Below are 7,142 nucleotides of genomic sequence, written 5' to 3' on the forward strand. Positions count from 1 at the left end.
CAATAACAGTGGGAAAAAGAGCCAAAGTGGGAAAACACTCCCAGCCTCAAGGCTGGATGCACAAGGATACCACCAACACTTGCAGCTGACTCCTTAAAATGTCATTTGGACATAAAATTTCCTTTCATGAAGAGTCAAAAAGGATCAAACTCTACAGGAGTCAGTATCACAAATATTACCTGAATTCCATGAACATATTTCTAAGTTTCCTTACGAAGTTTCTATTTACGAAGGCTGTGAATGGAGTAACCACAAAAAAAAATTAAATTGCTCTTCAGTAGTGTTTTAAAACATTGCAAGGTGTATTTATTTTTAAGGAATTACAGGAAATCCAGGAGTGTTTGCAGTGAGCTGAGCTGCACTGAACCAAAACAAAGCAACCCCGAATTTTTTTAAGCCAGTGAGCAACAGAAATCCTTTAGGATTCAACAAAACCCACTCATTATTTACTCTTCCCGACTTTATTCTGCGTTCGTTCCCTTTCTGTTAAAAGGTTACTCAGCCACTTCTCTCATGACAAAAAATACCTTTCATAGATATTCTTGATGTGTTATTAGTTAATTACAACCTTTGGCTGTAGAAATTCCATCCCTTCTGCACATGGTGACAGCCAAAGGTGGGTGGGGTCACATGGGAATAACAAGGCTCAGCAGTGCCCAGAGTTATTAATTAACCAATTAATGAACTAATTTCGTGTTCTCTACCCAGGTGGTACCAAAGCTTCCAGCAGGTTTTACATCCTCTCTGTGTAAAATATTCCTTTTGCAGGGCACGTTTTGATGCCTTGGGAAGGCTGAGCTGGAACGGAGACTGGACAGAGACAGAATAAAGTAGGGATTTATTGGAAGGTCTTTAGGGTACACCTTGGGCAGGACAAGAGCCTGGCCAGGGCTGCACCCGAGGGGACACAAAATGGTCACAAAATGGTCACAGAATAGTCACAGAATGGTCACAAAATGGTCACAAAATGGTCACAAAATGGCTGGCTGGCCATGAGGTCTCACACTTTTATAAGTGTGCCATTGTGCTGCTCTGGATGTTGGTCCCATCCCTTTTGTGTATCCATGGCTCTGTCAATGCTCTACGTTGGGGAAACCATCGTGACTTCACCTCCAGGAGAGTTTCAGTGAGTGCCACCGGTGCCTTGGGAAGGCTGACCTAAAACAGGGACTGGTCAGAGACAGAATAAAGTAGATATTTATTGGAAAGCCTTTGGGATCCACCTTGGGCAGGACAAGAGCCTGGCCAGGGCTACACCCAAGGTGGACTTAAAATGATCACAAAATGTCTGACCAGTCACGAGGTCTCACACTTTTATAAGTTTTGGTCCATTTCCATATTGGGGTTGAATTATCCCATTCCAGCTCCAGGCTGTGAGGTCCCATTCTTCTTGTCCCTCCCTCCAGCTCACCCTTGTTTGTGCTTTGGGGCTGAAAGTTGTCCTTGGTGTGCAGCAGGAGAAGGATTTGTTTTGTGCCCCTGCTGTGTGCAGAGCTGAGTGACACTGACTGTGAGCTCAGGCACCACAGAACCTGAGATACAGAAAATATAAAACTTAAGGCATCACTTGAGAGAACATTTTTGTTTCCCTGGTGAAAATTTCATTGCAGAGCCATGAAGCAGCACTTAGAGCATGGAAAGGTTGGGGAGGGAAGGGACCTTAAGGCTCATCCTGTTCCACCCATCCAGCCTGCCCTTGGACATCCCATCACTGCCAACCCCTCTGGGAAACCAGATCCTACCTGTGGACACTGAAAAATTCAAACATTTCCTGAGGGATTTTCAAACCTATATTTGTATGACATAATCTGGGCTCCCCATCCAAAAAAAACCCCCAAAGTTTATCTGCACTCAGATTTCTAGGAGTATGATTTTATTGCTTTAACTGTCATTTCTTAAAAGCTTTTCCCCATTACCCCTTGCCTTGCATCCAATTTGTCTCCTTTCACTGGTGTTTCATCAAATATTGTTGCTCTTCATGAAGCAGAAAAGCACAGCAGAGTGTTTATTAATTGATATATTTTACCTACAGAGAAAGAAACAAACACAACCTCCTCCTTTATAATTTCCTAGAACCAAAATGTGATTTATCGTCCCGCTTGTACAAGATTGTTCTTAATGATTTATTCAATAAAGGCCATGACTGGCAGTAAATGAAAATAAAAACTAGTAAGTGAATTTAAATATTCAACACCTCATCCAAAGCTCATGAAAACCTTAAGAATAAGGTTCTTTAAAATAAACAATATCCTTTAAAAAAAAAGGTTCTATTTATTGTTTATTTTTAAATTTATTCCATCCAATTATAATCCAAAGTGCAAAACAAAATACACCTGCAGAAAGTAGAGAGATTCTCTTCCCTCCATCCCCCCCCATTTCAGCAGCTCTAAAATGTTTTAAACCACTGTATTTATTATTAAAAGGTTTCAGGTTTCATTCACAACCAGGTTTTGCTCCCACGACCATAAAGCCCTTCCTAACACTACAAAAGGTTCTGCAGTTTGCTTTAGCACTAAAAAAGCAAAATCAAAATTATCTTTCAGAGAGAAGGTGAAACAAAAGGTGAAGTGGCCTCAGAAGAAACAACACACTTACTGAGAATGAAGAGAAAAAAATAATGAAGCAGGAATTTTTCTTAATCAACATGTAAAATTATTTCCCCTTTCTTTCAGAGGTGAACAGAAATTTAAGGTCAAGAGATGAGTTATTATCTAACACTGAGTTTTTTGCTTGTAGCTGAAGACTCAAACAAAGTTTGACCCCACGTTAAGGGTCAGTCTACCTCAATCAAATGAGCTGCATTTCCATAATCCTTTTAACCACACACTTCCCAGACATATTAACAATACTTTCTGGAAGAAAATCTGGCTTGATTTCTATTGATGCAAAAATTCCTGTTAAATTTAAAAGAAAAAAAAAATCAGAATAATATTAAAAACACTTCCTGAAAGAAAATCTGGCTTGATTTTTATGGATGCAAAAAATTCCTGTTCTTTTTTTTTTTTTTTTTTTAATTAAGACTAGAACTAATTAAAAATGAGATTTGTATTGGAGCAGACATTCATCCTAAATATTATCTGCACGTTCCCCAGCAGGGAGGGCTGGAGTTGGCACAGCACAACGCTGCCAGCTCACATTTGCTCCCCTGATTTTCTGGTTTGAATCATCCCTGGAGGGCAAATCCAAAAAATGGAGACTGACATCCCTTCTATCTGCAACAAAACTCCCACTGACCTGGCCAGGGATGGAATATTGTAATTAAAAAAATGGTGCCCAAAGGCTCAGTGTGGGATTTTTTGGTTGATGGTGATATTGTGACAAAAGTTCTGCGCTGAAACCAAGAGTGACAGCGCACAGAGGGACACTGAGCCAGGGCAGTGGCACATGGAACAATCTCCAGTGGCCAAACAAACCCAAATGGTATTTCAGAGCACAGTGATCTGTGCCAGCTCCCTGTGACACGGGAGAACAGCCCTGGCTTCAGAGCTCAGTTTGAACAGTAAAGGGGAAAAAATGTCCAACCCCAGCAGGCAAAATCCTCATCCTTCCTAAAGGCAAAATCCCCATCCTTCCTAAAGGCAAAATCCTCATCCTTCCGAAAGGCAAAATCCTCATCTTTCCTAAAAAAAAAAAAAATCTTCATCCTTCCTAAAGGCAAAGTTTCCATCCTTCCCAAAGGCCAAGTGCTCATCCCTCCTAAGGGCAAAATCCTCATCAATCCCAAAGGCAAAATTTTCATCCTTGCTAAAGACCAAATCTTCATCCACCCTAAAGGCAAAGTTCTCCCCTTCCCCCCGCTGTTTTTATTTGCAGCACTGTGCTGTGCAGGGTTTGTTTATCAGAAACATCTGATAAATGTGCAACATTTTCACATCTCATGCTCCATTAAATAAGTTATTAAGCTACAAGTTCCTTAGAAGTTAGCACGGGTTAAAAAAACTACTGCTCAATGAACTTGGTAGGTCCCTTCCAGCTCAGCAGATTTTGTGATTCTGTAAGAAATAAAAAGCTTTAGAACGTGAGAGAAATCAATAGAATTTGTACTTACAATAAAGCAGCCACAAAATTCCGGGTTTTTATATAACAATAAATAAAATAAATTATCTTTATGTATGTTTTCCCATTCTGCAGGATCTAAAGCATCAGGAATCCCTACCCACAGAGAAAAGAATAAACTTCAGTGCAGAGCAAGGCAGACACCTGTGCCATAAAAACACTGGGAGGTGTGTGTGTGTAATATATTTTATTGGGCAAATATAAAAAGCAGCCACATCAATCAAAGCCTAAAGAGGCATTTGGAAGACCTCAGAATAGAGAAAATTAATTCTGCAGTACAAAGGCTTCTCACCCCACCATCCATCAGAGCAGCAATGAACACTCTCAAAGTTTCGTGGCTGCTGCCAGGAGCTGTAAAGAAAACTGGATTCCCCCAAGAAGGGCTGAGCCCCTGCTGCTGACACAGCAGCTCTGCCAGTCCCTGCAGCCACCTCTGCTGCTGGGAGCCTCCTCTCTCATTTGGGGAGGGCCATTGGAACAACCCAGTCAAGGTTCCTCAATGTCCCCGGGTTAAATCAATCCTTTGCCACAGCCTTTGGGTGACCAAACTTTGCCCTTCCGCTTTTGCTGCCTTGTCAGCTGCCCACAAATTGTGTCACCACCTGTATTTGTCTGTGATACCTCCACCTGGCTCATTCTCCTTTGTGTTGAACACTTTTCTCTTTCACTGCTCAACACTCCTTTATTTCCTCAAAACCCACAAATTCGTATTCAGGGCCGGGAAAAATATTTCTGCCTTCACAGGAAAACATCACCACGTTATCAGCACTTTCACAAATGCAGTTCTGACTTGTACCAGGAACCTCCCAGAGAATATTTCTCAGCGGTTTTTAAAGCAGCTCTCAGCCCAAAGTCTCTCTCTTCCCTGCGCTGCTGCAGCTCCAGTTTTTGTTGTTGCCCCATCAGACATTTTGGCCCCCACCCAAACTCCTCATCCCTCTTTGCTGTCATGTGGAAAAAACTGTGCTAACACTGTCTCAGCTGAGTCTTCATCTCGTTTTAATCCAGATTGAAAATATATTTTTTTATTCTCTTCCCAATGAATTATCTTTATTTCTCCCTCCTCCTGCAGCTCTGGGAAGTGTTAACTCTATAGCACACATGAATATTGTACCCATGAACTGAAAACACAAAGCTTTTCCAAACAACAGAAAAAGAACAGAAAACACATTAAGATATCCCATTACATTTAAAAAAAACCCAAATAAATTAGAATAAAACTTCATTTAGGCCTCCTGTCATCTGTCTTAAGCTGTCTTGGTGTTTAAATTGTCCTTAAAGCCATTCTCTGAAACAGCTCAGGAAAAAAATGTACTTGCAAAAGGCTCACAGAGCTAGGAGTTTGCTCTGGATGTCATCATTCAAAAGCGGAATAAAAGCACAGATTTGACAGTTCTGTGGATGGTGTCCTAGCCCAGCTCCACTGCTGATAATGACATAACCAATGGGTTTATTAAGCAAATGCTGGTGAGGGGTATGGTAATGCACGAAGAAAACTGGGTCTGAGCTGTCTCTTGATTCAGGGAGTGCTCACACCAAACCAGCCCAGTCCTTTCCTGGGGCTCACCTGCCACTGAAGGTCCTGGAAGAACACCCCAGCCAATGATATTGGATAAACATGCACAACTTCAGCTCAATTCTCATAACATTTCCATCCAATACTGGGCAATCAGAGAGATAAAATCACATATTTTATAGATATATACATCCTGACCTGAAACACTTGGCTCCCCACCAATCCATCACTAGCTGTCAGTACTTTTAAGAGCAGTAATGCAAAATATTTTACCAGACTGCAGGACCTTAAGTGAGAATTCAAACACCATGGAAGGGTGGCACATCTGTGCTGCTGGTGTCTCGCTGGTGAAAACTCTCTGCTCTAGTTTTACACTTTGCTCAATAAACTGAAATTTAGTTTCAGTATAAGCAAGGTTAAATGCTGCTGTCTGGAGGCCAAGAGAAAAGTAACAGAGTCTTCAAATGAGAGGGAGATTTTTCACATTTATTTGCTGCCTCTTGGCCAGGCACCAAGCGTTCATATTCATAGCAGCATAAAAAAGCAAGCAAAACAACAACAAGAACTCCTGCTGAGACTATTAAAGTGTCATTTTCAGCAGCAGGACTCCATAAATCACAGAGACATTCTCACCCCAGGTTCTGCCCCTGCAGTCACTGCAGCTGCTTTGCTCACACAGGTGACTGGATCAGCTTTGCTGTGTACAAGGAGACCCCCTGTCCCATTCCCTGCCCTGCTTTCAGCTCAGGGAACATCTTCCATGAGGATTTATTGTGCCAAAATGTGGCTCTCAGCCAGCTTTGCCCCTTGGATCCCCTGCCTTGGGCTGTGGGTGATGAGCTGCAGCTCCAGCTCCAGCCTGGGCTCCTCCTAATCCTGGCTACACTCATCCCTCTGGAACAAAACAGCCTCAGAGCATGGAAAAAACAGAGGCTCAGCAAGATAATGCAGTGCCAGGGAATAAACTCAGGTGTCTGGGCAGGTAAAACACAGCCTTTGCTTGGCCTCATTAGGAAAAAAACAAAGTTTGAATTGATTCCCAGCTCCTGATCTGGAGGGGAGACATCTGGGCATGGATCAGCCACACAAACAGAAAGGGCAAATATCAAAACTTACCAGCTCACATCTTCTGGGGGGTTTTGTGTTGAAAAGGAGAAGTGGCACAGCCTTCAGGACTGAAATAATTCAAGGTGAGGAGCAGCCCCTCCACTTCCAGCTGCAAAGATGCTGCTCCTCATCCCACTGGAGGGATTTGGCATCAAAGAGTCTGGGCTGGAAAATGGGATGGGAAGAGGAACTGCCATGACAGCATCTGCTGGTCAAATCCCAGCATTTAACAACAATAAACTGTAATTCTGCTTTTAAAAGGCAGGAAGTTTCACCTTCACATTTCACAGGCTTTATTCACTACATTATAAAGTAAATTTATTTTAAACCCCTCTATTTAAACAACATTCTTGGGGTAAAAAGAAAAAAAAAAAGAAGTGACACCCTTAATTTCCCGTTGGTATTGCAAAATATTTCTGCTGAAATGGGGGAGGAAAACTGGGGAAGAAAGATCTCTGTGATG

This window comes from Sylvia atricapilla, chromosome 8 (assembly GCF_009819655.1).
Source record: "Sylvia atricapilla isolate bSylAtr1 chromosome 8, bSylAtr1.pri, whole genome shotgun sequence".
Classification (NCBI taxonomy): domain Eukaryota; kingdom Metazoa; phylum Chordata; class Aves; order Passeriformes; family Sylviidae; genus Sylvia; species Sylvia atricapilla.